Consider the following 17,455-nt stretch of genomic DNA (forward strand, 5'->3'; position numbering starts at 1 on the left):
AGCAGCGATATTAAGGAAATGAGCGACGATGTTTCACGTTTTTGTGCTCGTTGATCGTCATTCAATGGTGTCACACGCTGCGATGTCGGTAACGACGCCGGATGTGCGTCACTAACGACGTGACCCCGATGATATATCGTTACCGATATCGCAGCATGTAAAGCACCCTTAAGGCTGGGGTCACACAAGCATATAAAAATTGGTCCCATTCTCATACAGAAAACGTGGGATGATTTTTTTTTTCACTTATCATACCGGTGCTGTCCTTATGAAATATGTCTTTTTAATCAGCAGCTATTAATCTTTTACATGACCATTTACAGTTTCCCATCTTACAGAATTGTAATGTATTCTTAAAAATGATATGCCACACTAATGGTCAGTATGGCATCCAATTTTTTCTTGCCCTGTACTCATTTAGGAGTGAAATCACAGCATGCTAAAACAAATTGCCATGCTAAATACAGCTGCGAAAAAAAAACACAGATCTGCACTACCTCATTGAATAACATTATGCCTGCTTTACACGCTTCAATAAATCTTTCAATCCATCGTCAGGGTCAAATTGTAAGTGACGCACATCCTGCATCGTTCATGACGTATTTGCGTGTGACACCTACGTGCAATCAAGATTGAACGAAAATACGGTGATCGCATACACGTCGTTTATTCCTCATATATTGGACGTTTTGTTGTATGAACCTAGTCAATTGAAACGTGTGACATCCCTCATATGATTGTGATGTCTGAGGCTATGTGCGCAGGTGTGCGCTCTGCACCGCAGCTTAAAAAAGGTCCGCTTCAGAGCGCAGCTGAAAAGTTGCGTTCTGAAGCGCCTCACAATGTCTGTCATTCACTAATCTCTGTCAGTCGGTCACTATCTCTGTCCCTCTCTCTCTGTCCATGTCAGGCTATCCCTCTTACCCCCTCACTCATACTCACCGATCCCCGATCACCGGCGCGGCGCTGCACGGCTTTCTCACTGCTCCGGCGGCTTTTACTATTTTGAATAAGCCGGCCGCTCATTAAACAATCTCGTATTCCCTGTTTTCCCCGCCCACCGGCACCTATGATTGGTTGCAGTGAGACATGCCCTCACGCCGAGTGACAGGTGTTTCACTGCAACCAATCACAGCAGCCGGTGGGCGTGTTTATACTGTGCAGTGAAATAAATAATTAAATAATTAAAAAAAACGGCGTGCGGTCCCCCTCAATTTGAAAACCAGCCAGGTAAAGCCATACGGCTGAAGGCTGGTATTCTCAGGATGGGGAGCTTCCCGTTATGGGGAGCCCCCCAGCCTAACAATATCAGTTAGCAGCCGCCCAGAATTGCCGCATACATTATATGCGACAGTTCTGGGACTGGACTGTACCCGGCTCTTCCCGATTTGCCCTGGTGTGTTGGCAAATCGGGGTAATAAGGAGTTATTGGCAGCCCATAGCTGCCAATAAGTCCTAGATTAATCATGTCAGGCGTCTCCCTGAGATGCCTTCCATGATTAATCTGTAAGTGACAGTAAATAAACACACACACCCGAAAAAATCCTTTATTAGAAATAAAAAACACAAACATATACCCTGGTTCACCACTTTAATAAGCCCGAAAAAGCCCTCCATGTCCGGCGTAATCCAGGATGTTCCAGCGTCGCTTCCAGCTCTGCTGCATGGAGGTGACCAGAGCTGCAGCAGACACCGCCGCTCCTGTCACCTCCACGCAGCAAATGAAGACAGCCGCGCGATCAGCTGAGCTGTCACTGAGGTTACCCGCTGTCACTGGATCCAGCGGTGGCCGCGGGTAACCTCAATGACAGCTCAGCTGATCGTGTGGCTGTCTTCATTTGCTGCGTGGAGGTGACAGGAACGGCGGTGTCTGCTGCAGCTCCGGTCACCTCCATGCAGCAGAGCTGGAAGCGACGCTGGAGCATCCTGGATTACGCCGGACATGGAGGGCTTTTTCGGGCTTATTAAAGTGGTGAACCAGGGTATATGTTTGTGTCTTTTATTTCTAATAAACGATTTTTTCGGGTGTGTGTGTTTATTTACTGTCACTTACAGATTAATCATGGAAGGCATCTCAGGGAGACGCCTGACATGATTAATCTAGGACTTATTGGCAGCTATGGGCTGCCAATAACTCCTTATTACCCCACGATTTGCCAACGCACCAGGGCAAATCGGAAAGAGCCGGTTACAGTCCCAGAACTGTCGCATCTAATGTATGCGGCAATTCTGGGCGGCTGCTGACTGATATTGTTAGGCTGGGGGGCTCCCCATAACGTGGAGCTCCCCATCCTGAGAATACCAGCCTTCAGCCGTATGGCTTTATCTGGCTGGTTTTCAAATTGGGGGGGACCGCACGCCGTTTTTTTTAATTATTTAATTATTTATTTCACTGCACAGTATAGACACACCCACCGGCTGCTGTGATTGGGTGCAGTGAGACACCTGTCACTCAGCGTGGGGGCGTGTCTCACTGCAACCAATCATAGGCGCCGGTGGGCGGGGAAAGCAGGGAATACGAGATTGTTTAATGAGCGGCCGGCTTTTTCAAAATAGTAAAAGCCGCCGGAGCAGTGAGAAAGCCGTGCAGCGCCGCGCCGGTGATCGGGGATCGGTCAGTATATGAGAGAGGGCTGCTCAATTCAGTTACTCAGGAGTTTAGCGGTCACCGGTGAGTCCTTCACGGGTGACCGCTAATCAGGTGTGACACAGACAGAGCCGCAGCATGACAATGAAGTCGGGTGAAGTTAACCCGAGTTCATTCTGATTGTGCGGCTCTGTCTGTGTCTGCTGTCATCTGCCATTCAGCTCTGCTACATGGCTGTCTGTGTCTGCTGTCAGTGGCCATGTAGCAGAGCTGAATGGCAGATGACATAGTAAAAACGCATCCCTACACATTACACACGCTTGGCAAGTCAATAAATAAAAAAAAAAAAAAAAGGGTGCCCAATGCATACGTCACAGAACACATGATCTAAAGGATCGCACACAAAATTGATCAATTTAACATAGACTACTAACGCACGTGTGACAGCAAATGAATGACCTACATGCAATCTCATATGCGTCCTGGGCGTGTCACATCACATACGAGATCGCACACCTAATTGTAAAGCTGGCTTTAAGCCCACTTTACACGTTGCAATTAGTTGTACAATCGCATTTGCGATGTGACACGCCCAGGTTGCATACGGGATCTATGAGATTTCACGTTGGTCGTTCATTTGCTGTCACACGAGCGTTAGTAGTCTATGTTAAATTGGTCAATTGTGTGTGCGATCCTTTAGATCATGTGTTCTGTGAAGTATGCATTGGGCACCTTTTTTTTTTTTTTATTTATTGACTTGCCAAGCGTGTGTAATGTGTAGGGATGCGTTTTTACTATGTCATCTGCCATTCAGCGCTGCTACATGGCCGCTGACAGCAGACACAGACAGCCATGTAGCAGAGCTGAATGGCAGATGACAGCAGACACAGACAGAGCCGCAATGTCAGAATGAACTCGGGTGAACCTCACCCGACTTCATTGTGATGCTGCGGCTCTGTCTGTGTCGCGTCCTGATTAGCGGTCACCAGTGAAGACTCACCGGTGACCGCTAATCTCCTGAGTAACTGAAGTTACCAGCCCTCTCTCATATACTCACCGATCCCCGATCCCCGGCGCTGCACGGCATTCACACTGCTCCGGCGGCTTTTACTGTTTTGAAAAAGCCGGCCGCCCATTAAACAATTTCGTATTCCCTGCTTTCCCCGCCCACCAGCGCCTATGATTGGTTACAGTGAGACACGCCCCCACTCTGAGTGACAGGTGTCACACTGCACCCAATCACAGCAGCCGGTGGGCGTGTCTATACTGTGTAGTGAAATAAATAATTAAATAATTAAAAAAAACGGCGTGCGGTTCCCCCCATTTTTAAAACCAGCCAGATAAAGCCATACGGCTGAAGGCTGGTATTCTCAGGATGGGGAGCTCCACGTTATGGGGAGCCCCCCACCCTAACAATATCAGCCAACAGCCGCCCAGAATTGCCGCATACATTAGATGCGACAGTTCTGGGACTGTACCCGGCTCTTCCCGATTTACCCTGGTGCGTTGGCAAATCGGGGTAATAAGGAGTTATTGGCAGCCCATAGCTGCCAATAAATCCTAGATTAATCATGTCAGGCGTCTATGAGACACCTTCCATGATTAATCTGTAAGTTACAGTAAATAAACACACACCCGAAAAAATCCTTTATTAGAAATAAAAACACACACATATACCCTGGTTCACCACTTTAATCAGCCCCAAAAAGCCCTCCTTGTCCGGCGTAATCCAGGATGATGCAGCGTCGCTTCCACCGCAGCTGCATGGAGGTGACCGGAGCCGCAGCAGACACAGCCGCTCCGGTCACCTCCACACAGCAAATGAACACAGCCGCGCGATCAGCTGCTGTCACTGAGGTTACCCGCGGCCACCGGTGGATGCAGCGGTGGCCGCGGGTAACCTCAGTGACAGCAGCTGATCGCGCGGCTGTCTTCAGTTGCTGTGTGGAGGTGACAGGAGCGGCGGTGTATTCTGCAGCTCCGGTCACCTCCATGCAGCTGCGGTGGAAGCGACGCTGGATCATCCTGGATTACGCCGGACAAGGAGGGCTTTTTGGGGCTGATTAAAGTGGTGAACCAGGGTATATGTGTGTGTTTTTATTTCTAATAAAGGATTTTTTCGGGTGTGTGTTTATTTACTGTAACTTACAGATTAATCATGGAAGGTGTCTCATAGACGCCTGACATGATTAATCTAGGACTTATTGGCAGCTATGGGCTGCCAATAACTCCTTATTACCCCGATTTGCCAACGCACCAGGGTAAATCGGGAAGAGCCGGGTACAGTCCCAGAACTGTCGCATCTAATGTATGCGGCAATTCTGGGCGGCTGTTGGCTGATATTGTTAGGGTGGGGGGCTCCCCATAACGTGGAGCTCCCCATCCTGAGAATACCAGCCTTCAGCCGTATGGCTTTATCTGGCTGGTTTTAAAAATGGGGGGAACCGCACGCCGTTTTTTTTAATTATTTAATTATTTATTTCACTACACAGTATAGACACGCCCACCGGCTGCTGTGATTGGGTGCAGTGTGACACCTGTCACTCAGAGTGGGGGCGTGTCTCACTGTAACCAATCATAGGCGCTGGTGGGCGGGGAAAGCAGGGAATACGAAATTGTTTAATGGGCGGCCGGCTTTTTCAAAACAGTAAAAGCCGCCGGAGCAGTGTGAATGCCGTGCAGCGCCAGGGATCGGGGATCGGTGAGTATATGAGAGAGGGGGATAGACTGACATGGACAGAGAGTGAGGGACAGAGATAGTGACGGACTGACAGAGATTAGTGCATGACAGACATTGTGAGGCGCTTCAGAACGCAGCTTTTCAGCTGCGCTCTGAAGCAGACCTTTTTTAAGCTGCGGTGCAGAGCGCACACCTGCGCACATAGCATCAGACAACAAAATCGTATGAGGGATGTCACACGTTACAATTGACTAGGTTCTTGCAACAAAACGCTCAATTCTAGAGAATGATACGATGTGTTTGCGATCAACGGTTTTGCGTTCAATCCTGATCGCATGTAGCTGTCACACGCAGATACGTCACAAACGATGCCGGATGTGCGTCACTTACAACTTGACCCCAACGATGGATTGTGAGATATATTGAAGCGTGTGTAGCGGGCTTTAGTCTTAGTGCAACCCCTTTTTTTTGTTGGATTGCACTTGTCTGATTTATAAGCTCCTGTGATTGAGCCAGGGAGCATAATACAGCAAAATTCGTGTGTGGTTAGGTAGGTGTCTGAGGGTGACAACACATGTCTTGGGCTCTATTTGGAGAGGGGTTACATGGTGATTGGGTCTTTGTGGGCGTTAGGGGAAGAAGAGTGAAAAGCTGTCAAGGGTACAGAAAAAAGAGAAAATGAAGCTGTATTTTAAAGCAGGAATCAGAAATCTGCAGCACTCCAGTCAAATTCAAATTGCAACTCACGTCATGCTACAAAAGGCTGCCGACATTTTGATTAAATGGTCATTAATAAATGGTCTATCTATTACCTGTTTAACCCTTTTTTAAATTAAATAGTCACCTTTGTAAATTAAAAAAACATATGCTCACCACTCGCACTAGAGCCATTCCAGCAATGCCTGGGTTGGGTCTGCCAGAGTTGGTAAAGCATCTTTATGGCCCGCAACACACATCCGTGCCTCCGGTACATGTTTGGTACGTTTTTGCACGTACCGGAGACACGGAGACACGTTGACCAATGTTACCCTATGGGTGATGGCACACATGCGTAAAATCACATGGAACGTGTGTCCGTGTGGTAAGTACGTGTGTGCGTTTTCCCGCATGGACGACATAGCTGTTTTTGGCCGTCAACACGCAGGCACGGACCCGCTAAAGTCTATGGGTCCGTGCCTGCACAGACGGCACACATACCATGTCCGTGTTCAGCACGTATCGTCCGTGTGCGTTTTTAATCCAAACATCAGCAGCACTTGTTTCCAATCTATGAGGTCAATTGTCAAATTGTCAAATGTCCTGATGTTTCAATTGGTGATGCACAAGGCAAAGGATGTTGTCAAAGGACGTTATGGTTATATGGCAGTATGCTTGAAATTTAGGTGGAAATTTGCACATTTCTCCATAAAGAATATTAAAATAGCCTTGCGTCTTCCTTAGCTTGAAAAGGGGGTGGATCCACATCCTTTTTTCAACAGGTGGTTCATATTTAAGCATATGTCTCCTAACCCCAAATCTCCTAGATATCAACCATAGCAAATACATGGTTGCTTCATTGGAGAGAGACATTTTGGAGTCAGTCTGATGAGTGGAAGAGCCTAAAAACAATTATTTGAAATGTTTTTAAACCTTATCCACCGATGGAGGACGGAAATTGATTAATTAACAACACCAGGCTCTCATGATGAAGAATTAACAACGTTATTTGGGTAAGAATGCGGACCTCTAAAAACGGACGGCTCACGGATTGCATACGTACGTATTTTATGGCAATACGTACATTCCACACGTACACACGGAGAGCATACACCATCACATGGATGTCATACGTATGGGAGAAACGTCCCTAAAAAACGGAACACGGACCCAAAAAATGGAACGTGAGACACGTACGTTTTTATGCGGAAGTGTGCTTTTGGCCTATGATGTAGTGTTGCTCAGAGCTGTAGCCATGAGCAAGTGCTGAATTTTCTGCACTGTGGCACACTAGAGAAGATTGAGGTGCATGGGTGTGTGTGCGTGTGTGTGGTGTTTTTACTACTATGGACACCTTCTCCTTTGAGCCTGCCGCTCTGTGTCATCTGACCCCTCTTTCCCCAGGTTGAAGAAATCAGACATGTTGTTAAAAACAGTCTTCTTTACTTGACAATAAACTCAAGTACAAAGGGCAGCAGGCATTGTACTCCAAAGACACATTTGTATAATAGAGGCACGCTTATCACACTTTCAGGCAATGACATCTTAAGGCCCAGTCACATACAACGACTTACCAGCGATCCCGAAAACGATGCGATCTGATAGGGATCGCAGGTAAGTCGCTGGGAGGTCGCAGGTGAGATGTCACACAGACAGATCTTACCAGCGATGCAGGAACAATACAGGTCGCAGTAGCGACCTGTATAACGATCTCAGCAGTCACTGTGACCCTGTCACACAGTGTCAAACACAGCGATGTGTCCTGCCCAGCAGGACATTGCCTTTGAAGAAAATTACCTGGACCATTCAGCATCGACTAGCGATTTCACAGCAGGGGCCTGATCGCTGGTAGGTGTGACACATAACGAGATCGCTAACGGGATCGCTACTGCGTCACCAAATGGTGACTCAGCTGCGATCTCGCTAGCGATCTCGTTATGTGTGACAGTACCTTTACTTGTATACTGTATACAGGCTGAACAGATAAGGTAAACCTCCTTCTTCCTAGTAGAAGGCCCACACATCAATGTTTACACTGTGAATCCTGGAATCTGGCTACCAATTGAGTTCCCTGATAAGGTCTGCTCCTAGAACCACTACCCTTTCATGTGTACACAGCTGGACAGATCCTTTTCCTCTCTAAAATCCCCCCATGTCTGGCTGACACTGGAGTCACTTCACTACCAAGTATCTCTCTACCTTGCCAACACGGCTAACACACCTTAGCCTAATACACAAACATTACATATCAACGCTACTACATATTAAACATTACTATACCTTACATTATACATTCCTATAACACTGCTATACATAACTTTATTACAGCGTACATTACGCAGAAACACAATATATGTCACATTACATCAATGTGATTGATGTCTTTGGGGGGAACGTTACAGCTCCTTACAATGACACGTGAATCCTAACCACCAGCTATAGGGCTGCTGGACTCTTTCTTCCACTTTTCCAATATCTGCTTTAGGAAAGTAACGGCGTCACTAAGTTCAGGGCTCACATGGCATAACAAATTTATTTGAACCATGGCTGACCTGGCACTGATATCACTGGTACATTGTTGGTGTGGAAGGGGAGTGCTTGTTATTTTATTTTACAAGGGGGACTCCTTCATTTAAAAAAACGTAATGATCAGGTAGAGGATAAACCCTTTAATTTTGCAGCACTAACTGCTATTATTTAAGCAATACAGCCTTGATTTGTTGAATTGATGATTATTACTGATACTACTACTATTTGTCTGCTCATCATCTCTACTCCATGCATTGATGGTAAAGAAAGATGATTTATGCAGCGGCAAATCTAAGCTGTGCTATTAAATACAGCATTGTCAGGTACTGGGTATGAGAATCCAGGAATAATAACATTTTCCCGCCCTTGCTAGAACCAGAAAGCATTAGTTGATATTTCATACCTTTATTCAGAAAGTTTACTTAAAAGCACCGGTTCACCTTGTCTGACCCTTCCAATTGTACATTACAGAATGACATTATTAGCAATTACGTAATTTACTTCTATTACCCATATGGCTTACCAGAGGAAGCTATTCAGGTAAAGACTAATGTAGCCCTAGAGAATTCACATACTCCACAGCTTCTTTATTCATTATTGCTCGATAGGTTCAATTTACAGCATTTACAACATTTTTTTAGTTAGCATTTTAACACATGAAGAATAAGCGGGCTTTTGAATTATATAAATCAAAAAAATAAATTCCTCTAGCTATGGCATTTACAAAAATAAGAGCCCCAGCACATAAGCATAAGTCGTAGTGCTAAAGTCCACACTTGGCCCCCCTTTATCCTAAAAAAGAAAAAAAAAACAGGAAAATGGGTTGCATCTTTTAAGGAATAAAAGTCCTTCATGAAAACTATAATTCAAAAGAGCAACCATAATTGACCATGTCTTATTAATTACTGGACAAGTCGCAAAGGGAACAATCATAAATACAAAGAAAACACTACGACCAATTGTCCTGATTCAAGTGCAAAATGTTTATTGCTCAAGGGGTAAAAAATGCCAAGTGTTTGAAAAAAAAAAAAAAATCATATAACAAAAACAGTGAGAAAAGAGGAGTTCTCAGCAGGATTAAAACATTATATTATACCATAAATGCCAGCAAGGGGGAAGCTAGAAGGTATGTATAGAAAGAGGACCAATGTGGTGACATTAGACATAAACAATATTGCATTTTATTAACATAATCCAAAATTGTATCATCAGTATGATGTTACTAGCTGTTCCCAGCCAGGTAACGCTCGGCAGGCCCATTATGATCAGCTCCTCAGTGTATGCAGGACTCTGCTGTGGGTATATAGGTCTTCCTCCAAAAGGTATACAGCTTTCCCCCAAGGGTATACAGCTCTTCTCCCCCCAAAGGTTTACAGCTCAACTCCCTGGTATAGCTCCCCCCAAAGGTATACGGGCTGTCCACCTCAAGGGTATACAGCTCTCCTCCCCCCAAGGGTATACAGGTCTCCCCCCAAGGGTATACAGCTGTCCTTTTCCCAAAGGGTATACAGCTCTACCCCCAAGGCTATACAGCTCCTCTCCCCCAAGGATATATAGCTCCCCTCCCCAAGGATATATAGCTCCCCTCCCCCAAGGGTATACAGATTTCACCCCAAGGATATACAGCTCTCCTCCCACCCAAGGGTATACAGCTCTCCTCCTCAAGGGTATAAAGCTCTCCTCCCCACGGGTATACAGCTCTCTTCCCCATGGGTATACCGCTCTCCCCCCAAGGATATACAGCTCACCTTCTTGGTATATAGCACCCCCCCAAAGGTCTACAGCTCTCATCCTCAAGGGTATACAGCTGTCCTCCCCCCAAGTGCATACAGCTGTCTTTCCCCCAAGGGTATACAGCTGTCTTTCCCCCAAAAGGTATAAAGCTATCCCTTCAAGGGTATACAGCTCCCCTCTCCCCAAGAGTATACAGCTCCCCACCCTTCAAGGGTTTACAGCTTTCCCCCAAAGGTATACAGCTCCCCTCCCCAAGAGTATACAGCTCTCCTCCCCAAGGGTTTGCAGCTCTCCTCCCAAGGGTATACAGCTCTCTTCCCCCACAAGGGCATACAGCTCACCTCCCTGGTACATAGCTCCCCCAAAGGTATACAGCTGTCCCCCCTCAAGGGTATACAGCTCTCCTGTCCCCAAGGGTATACAGCTCTTCTCCCCAAGGGTATACAGCTCTTCCCAAGGGTATACAGCTTACCTCCCTGGTATACAGCTCTCCCCTCAAGGGTTTACAGCTCCCCTCCCCCCAATGGTATACAGCTGTCCTTCCCCCAAAGGGTATACAGCTCCCCCCAAGGATATAAAGGCCCTTGATCTGTATACAGTTAGCTGTATACAGCGGGCGTGTAAGGGTTAATTACTGTGGCACTACACTGCATAGTTGAATATTGGCAAGTTTCCCGGTGGGTTGGGGGTGTAAGGGTTAATTACCGTGGCACTATACTGCAGCATTGAATATTGGGTTTCCGGCGGGCTGTCGGTGTAAGGGTTAATCACTGTGGCACTCCACTGCAGCCTTGAATATTTGCGGCTTTCCCGGCGGGCTGGTGGTGTAAGGGTTAATCACCATGACAGGTTTATCACCATACCACTACACTGCACATGGAGGGGAGGATTCAGGGGTCACATGATCAGTTTCTCAGTGTATGCAGGACTCTGCTGTGCTGGTTGTCATGGTGCTGGATAAGGTGAAGTTTATGTGTGGGGTCAGGAGGGATTTGAGTGTGGATGTAGCAGAGCTGTCTGTGTAATGTGTGGAGGGGCAGAGCCGTGTGTGTAATGTGTGGGGGGCGGAGCATGTGTGTAATGTGGGGGGAGGAGCTGCATGTGGTCACGTGCGGGGGCGGGATTAGCAACTAACCATGAGTAATCACAACGGCTCTTAAATATACAGTGTGTCCACCCATATTGTGTCCACTGCCATTATCTTGAGAGTCGCGGCAGCTATAGGCATAGAAGTGGTGGTGTCTAGGTATAGTAAAGTAGCCATGCACTACGCAGCGAAACCACCTATAGCGCCACCTGGTGGAAAACAACGGAGTTAGCATTTTTATCTCAAAAACAGAACAAGATAGACAAAATAAGTAAATTAAAAAATTGTACGGCATCATCAATTCAATACGAATCGACACCTTGCATACAGAAATGCTATGATGGCAATGTGTAAAACTCACAAGGCTGCAGACATGAAGTGATACCTCATGGAGACCTTCCTGCAAGTCATTGGGCATGGTGGCTGTGTGGAGGGGCCTCCCCTCTCACCTGGCCCCATTGGACTTCTTTCTGTGAGGTCACATGAAACAGCAGGTGTATGCGACCCCTCCACAAACATTGCAGGACCTACGACAACGTATTACAGATGCTTGTGCAAATGTGTCACTTACCATATTGCACATTGTGCAGCAAGATACAGTATACTGTCCAGAGCCCAGATGTGCATTGCAGCTGACGGTGGCCACTTTGAGCATCAAAGTTAAATGAGCGCCATATGCGTGACCAGCATTCAATGTTTTGGGGGGTCATGGGTTTCAGATCATAGCATTTCTGTATACAAGGTGTCGATTCGTATTGAATTGATGATGCCCTACAATTTTTTAATTCACCTTTTTTCTCTATCTCGTTTCATTTTCGAGATAAAAATGCTAACTCCGTTGTTTTCCACTAGGTGGTGCTATAGGTGGTTTCATTGCGTAGCACATGGTTACTTTAATATACCTAGACATCACTTCTATGCCTATAGCTGCCGCTGTTTTCAAGTTAATGGCGGTGGACAGGATATGGGCGGACTCACTGTATAGATGTATAGATAAATTAACAATGGTACCTAAGGCTCTCAGTCCTATATATATAAGGGAGACAATTATATTCAAATATTTCAGCTAAATCACCGAGGACCACAAATAATATGGTAAAAAAATGCAGTAGATGATATTATAGACAGATTATCATGAACTAAATGCAACAATTACAGTGTAAGCTGGATTCACGTAGATTTATATGATATAGTGCACCGATCGATGTCATATGGTCATAAATCTAAGATTTGCCCTCACACAGCTTTGCAACAATATGCACTAAAATTATAGTACTAAGAAATACCCACAGATGATTGGGACACATAATATCAAATAGCAAGAATATTTATCAACCTGTTATCACTGTGAGGTCCATCCATCAATAGCATATATAAATAAGGCAAATAAGGTGCACCGTAACAGCTATGTCCCTGTCAATCGCAGATTAACCCATATTAACACAGTCTTTCTGGGAAAATCCCATCACAGCACCCAGGATGGGATACTTACAACTAAATTGAACAGAGAAGGAGCCGGGAACTCCCCCCTTTATTTTAGCAAACATTCCCAGTAGTAATTGCATTCTATACTTTGACTAGCCTACTGTCCATTTCTTTACATTGAATTTTAGAATAGACATAATAAGGTATATAAAGGATATCAGGCTTCATGAAAATATTAATAAATGCAGTAATAATAAGACTAAACAATTAAAGTAATTTATCTGCTTTGTTTTTATACTTTGATTTCGAAATGTCTATAATTTTGAAATTTGGGCTTTATGCTTCATCTAGACGGCTGGATGTTTGCTCAGTGTAAATAAAAAAATAAAGACCAGTAGAGGTCATGTATATTCATGATTGTATAATTTTTTATGTTTGTGTAACAACTTTTAACTTTAACGGAAACTTTTTCATCTCTAACACTATTTAATATGTATCGAAAGAAATGATTGTAGGAACAATAGAGATGGGCACATTTATTCAAGTGGCATTGAATTGTACTTGAATTTTATAACAATCCATATTCTGGAGAATTTGGATATTTAGAATCAGCTCAGCGTAATATCAGGATAATGGCAGCCAGCTGCGTCCACTGTCCTGCTGAACAGTAGAGGGTGCGCAAAATGTTAAAAAATAAAAATAAACTCGCCTCACTGCTCATCTCTCTAGCTGCCCTCACTGCTCCCTACCAGGGGTGTTGGCTGCAAGCAAGCCCCTTGAGATCACTCGTATATGCTTCTGGGCCTAATCACAGTCAAGAGCCCTGGCCTAGAGTCAATATTGGGCCACAGTGCAATGCAATGGAGGCATAGAACATCAGACAATAGGCAAGAAGCTGTGAGGATGGCTGTAATGGAGAGTGGTGAGGTATATTTTACTTTCTTTTTAACCTTTTGCAAATTGCTTCCCTCTTTGCCTATAGTCTGTTCCTCCATGCCTGCATTGCATCGCATTTCTGCATTGGTGTTCACTCTTGGCCAGCTTTTAGATGTGAGAATGCTCTATAGTTCACTTTGCAGCATGCTCTAGGGTCTATTTATGATGAAAAGACGCTGCTTAGTGTTAATGCCTGGTTGTTACTTCCGGTCGCAGGCCCTGGAGGTCACTGTGCATGCATCAATAACATCAGGGCCTGCTTGCGACTGGGAGAATTGGACATAGGGCAGACAGAGGTTGGTATTTCTTTTGCTTGCTTGTTTTGTTACATCTTGCACTTATCATGCTCTGGGGTCTGGAGAGACCACAGAGCATAGTAAGAGACATTAAATTCATGGAGAATAACATCTCTGCAAATCGAATATCCCTGGAAAATCCACTTAAACAGGCAAATCAGAATTTGCATGTTTCGCTTCTATCAACAATTTCTGTCTCTGAATCCAATTATCTTGATTCCTCTGTACAGAGCACCATGCAAACAGGTGATGCTCTGCAGCGCCTTCCTAAATTGTGTTGGTTCTGGGAGGTGCTGATTACTCAGGTGTTCCACCTTCGTGGTAATTGCTCTATTTCATTACTGAGCATGCTCCCCCAGAACCTCACCAGTCATACTCTCTGGTTCTGCAGTTGTGCTCTTGGCTTGTGTTTGTGCTTGTTTTCTGATCTAAGTTTCTTGACACTGAATCGTTGTTTGACTTCTCTCTGACCACTCCCTGTTCTTGTCATTACCTCCTAGCTTCTCTCCTCGGACCGTTACCTGACCACGTCTCTGTCTGCTCCCTGAATCTAATACGTACTCTCCTAGAATTCTGACCCTCGGCCTGTGACTTAACTGCGTTTCTTCTTACTCCCTGTGTCCCGTTGTGTCCTCCTGTCTCCTGACCCCAACTTGTCTGACTACCCTTCTATCTTTTTTTTACGTAAGTAGTGACTAGCATCAGACCAATATCCATTATTAGAAAGTGGCTTCTAGTCCTTACAGTGTATTCATGCACTGATTATTGTGGTACAGACGATTGGATCTTTGTCATCAATAAGTTATTAGTAATAGTATACAGTACATAATAGTAATGGCTATACATATATTAGTACAGTAGTAATTACCAGAACACCATGAGGTTATTTAAGTTCATTTTCTATTTAGAGATTCTCAAACTTTTTTGTGGATGAGTATACATTCCCCTACACACTAAATACAGCATGATTAGTGCTACAACTAATTTCTCAAACATTTTTTAATTTTACTCTATAGTGCATATTGCATGCTTTACCCCTCATTAAAAGTTCCTGCATTATCAGTATCATGGTTGTACAATCATAAGTCTCTTTAATCCAATAGTACTGTTCTGTAATTTTACTTCTGGAACTTTCTGTATATTACTTCTTCCTTCCTGACCTATAGAGATAGGTTGTCATTGGGTACTGTCTATTACATTTCTCAATATGATATATTTTGCAATTTCAATGCATGAACATCATCAACCTGGCAATAAACATCCTATCTATAAATAAGAGAATGATCAGTCAATGGTGGGTACATTTGGATATGTTAATCTTAATATAAATAAATGGCACAATTGTAAAACTGAACTTAAAGCTTTTTCCCTGTTTTTTTTCTTTCTTTAATATGTACACAGTCTGTGCAGTATACCACTGACATCACTATTTTTCCTATAGATAAGCAATCTTTCATACATCATCATCATCATCATCATCATCAAATGTCATGTTGCATAGAAATCTTGAATAGATAATATTTGCAGTCAGTACAGTAATTACTAATGAATGCATCTTTTTCTTTTCAACTGCTTGAGTGGTTTCTGAAACATATTGCATATCTACATCTGAAGTTCCAGTAAATTGTACCATGAATTCTATGCTTATTTTTTTTCCATATGCCTTTTTAAGATGGAAAAAAGATGAAAGTTTGTACTCTTGACGGAATAATGAAAGTTGCAAGTGATCTATAGCCGCTGATTGGATGCAGTTGTCATGTGATATTGTTTGTCATGTGACAGCTGTGAATCATGTGGAGATTGGGAGAATGGTGTCAGTCTGCTTAAGTATATTGATTTTTTTGTTTTTTTCTGTGTTCATAGCTGAACCTCATAAGACGTGTTGTTCAGCCATTATCAACCCATTTAAAAGGGGGTTTCCAAGATTACATGACATTAAATAAAGAGATAACAAAATAACAATTATTTATCCCTTAAACTCCATGATGCTATAGTATCACCTCATCAGTGGTTCCTGGAGGAACCAGAATTGATAATACTCCACCAGTCACGTAACCCCTGCAGCCAATCACTGGCCTGAATCGTAATGTTTGCACATGCAGCATGGGACAACTATAGCCAGTGATTGGAGGAAGTGGTCAACTGACTAATGGAAGGGACTTATTCACTGAGGGTCTTTAGGAAACTTCTAGACAGGCAGCTCTGGTTTGGTCGGAAATTTAAAGGGTTATTCCCATCTTCATGATCCTAGCCCAATACGTAGTAGGTGTAACAATAATAATATTGAAGAATAGAGAAGCTGTGGATAAAAAGCGCAATAGGGTCTTACCCCAATATACACGGGGTTAAACACAAGTAGATTTTAATCACCAAATGGAGTTGTGAAAGTCACAACTCCTATAAATGCATGAAATCCAGGCCATGGCAGCAGCACCCCTCAGGCTGATAACAGAGAGTAGTAGTAGAGAAGGGCTTTTCACACAGCGCCAATGACCACTGCTGCTTAGTTGCCCTGTAAGATCAGGTGCAGCACAAGTGATGGATGCTGCATCCATCACTTGTGCTGCACCTGATCTTACAGGGCAACTAAGCAGCAGTGGTCATTGGCGCGATGTGAAAAGCCCTTCACTACTTCTACTCTTAATAATAATATTGACAAATTCCTCCATTTAGAAATGTAGTATAGTTCTCCAGATTAGCCATGTTACTTACTTCATGTGCAGGGCATTGCAGCTTAGGTATCCATGGTTATGACCACTCATAGTGAGAGTTAGTCAGTTAATTGCTCATAGTCATAACTAGAATTGAGCAACTACCTATTTATACTCGCTATACTCATAACGAGTACTGTCTAATACTCGCATATTCATTCTGAATAGCATGTGCAATGCAAGTCCATAGGGAATACTCGCAAAATAACTCAAATGCTGTACTATTCGCTACTTGCACGAAAAGTACGGCATTCAGGTTACTCGTTACTTTGTGACTTTTTCCCCATAGACTTGCATTGCACATGCTTATTCGGAATGAATATGCAAGTATTAGAAAGTACTCATTATGAGTATACATAGCTATATCAGGAGAACTAAATTGCATATCTCATTTGAGGTATTTGTTAGTACTATTATTATTAAATATTGGAATAGGATCTTGGACATGGGAATACCCCTTTAAAGGATAAGTAAAAATGATTTTTTGTAACATTCTCTAACTCAGGGCCAATTTACAATGACCCTGGAAAACCCCATTGACTATGGGTGAAAGCCACACTCATATTAACACCGGTAACAGTCGCATGCCAGGGGACTTACAAAGCTTTCATTAACTGTATTTTTTAGTATACTGTAGGTCATCTGATCTGAATAGTTGTCCACTGATAGCAGAAATACACCGTAATGTTATACAGCATATATTTTAACCCTTCAGTACAGTTCCTGTATTTTCATGCTCATCTAATACTAATTAGTATTTGCATTACCAAGGTT

General features: G+C 43.9%; 1 protein-coding gene across 6 annotated transcripts in view; it reads right to left on the reverse strand.

Moving 5' to 3' along the window:
- The window catches only part of DMD (dystrophin), a 4,177,531-nt gene that overhangs the window by 4,159,169 nt on the left and 907 nt on the right, over window positions 1–17,455 (reverse strand). The window lies entirely within an intron of this gene.

The sequence above is a fragment of the Anomaloglossus baeobatrachus genome, chromosome 2 (assembly GCF_048569485.1).
Source record: "Anomaloglossus baeobatrachus isolate aAnoBae1 chromosome 2, aAnoBae1.hap1, whole genome shotgun sequence".
Classification (NCBI taxonomy): Eukaryota; Metazoa; Chordata; class Amphibia; order Anura; family Aromobatidae; genus Anomaloglossus; species Anomaloglossus baeobatrachus.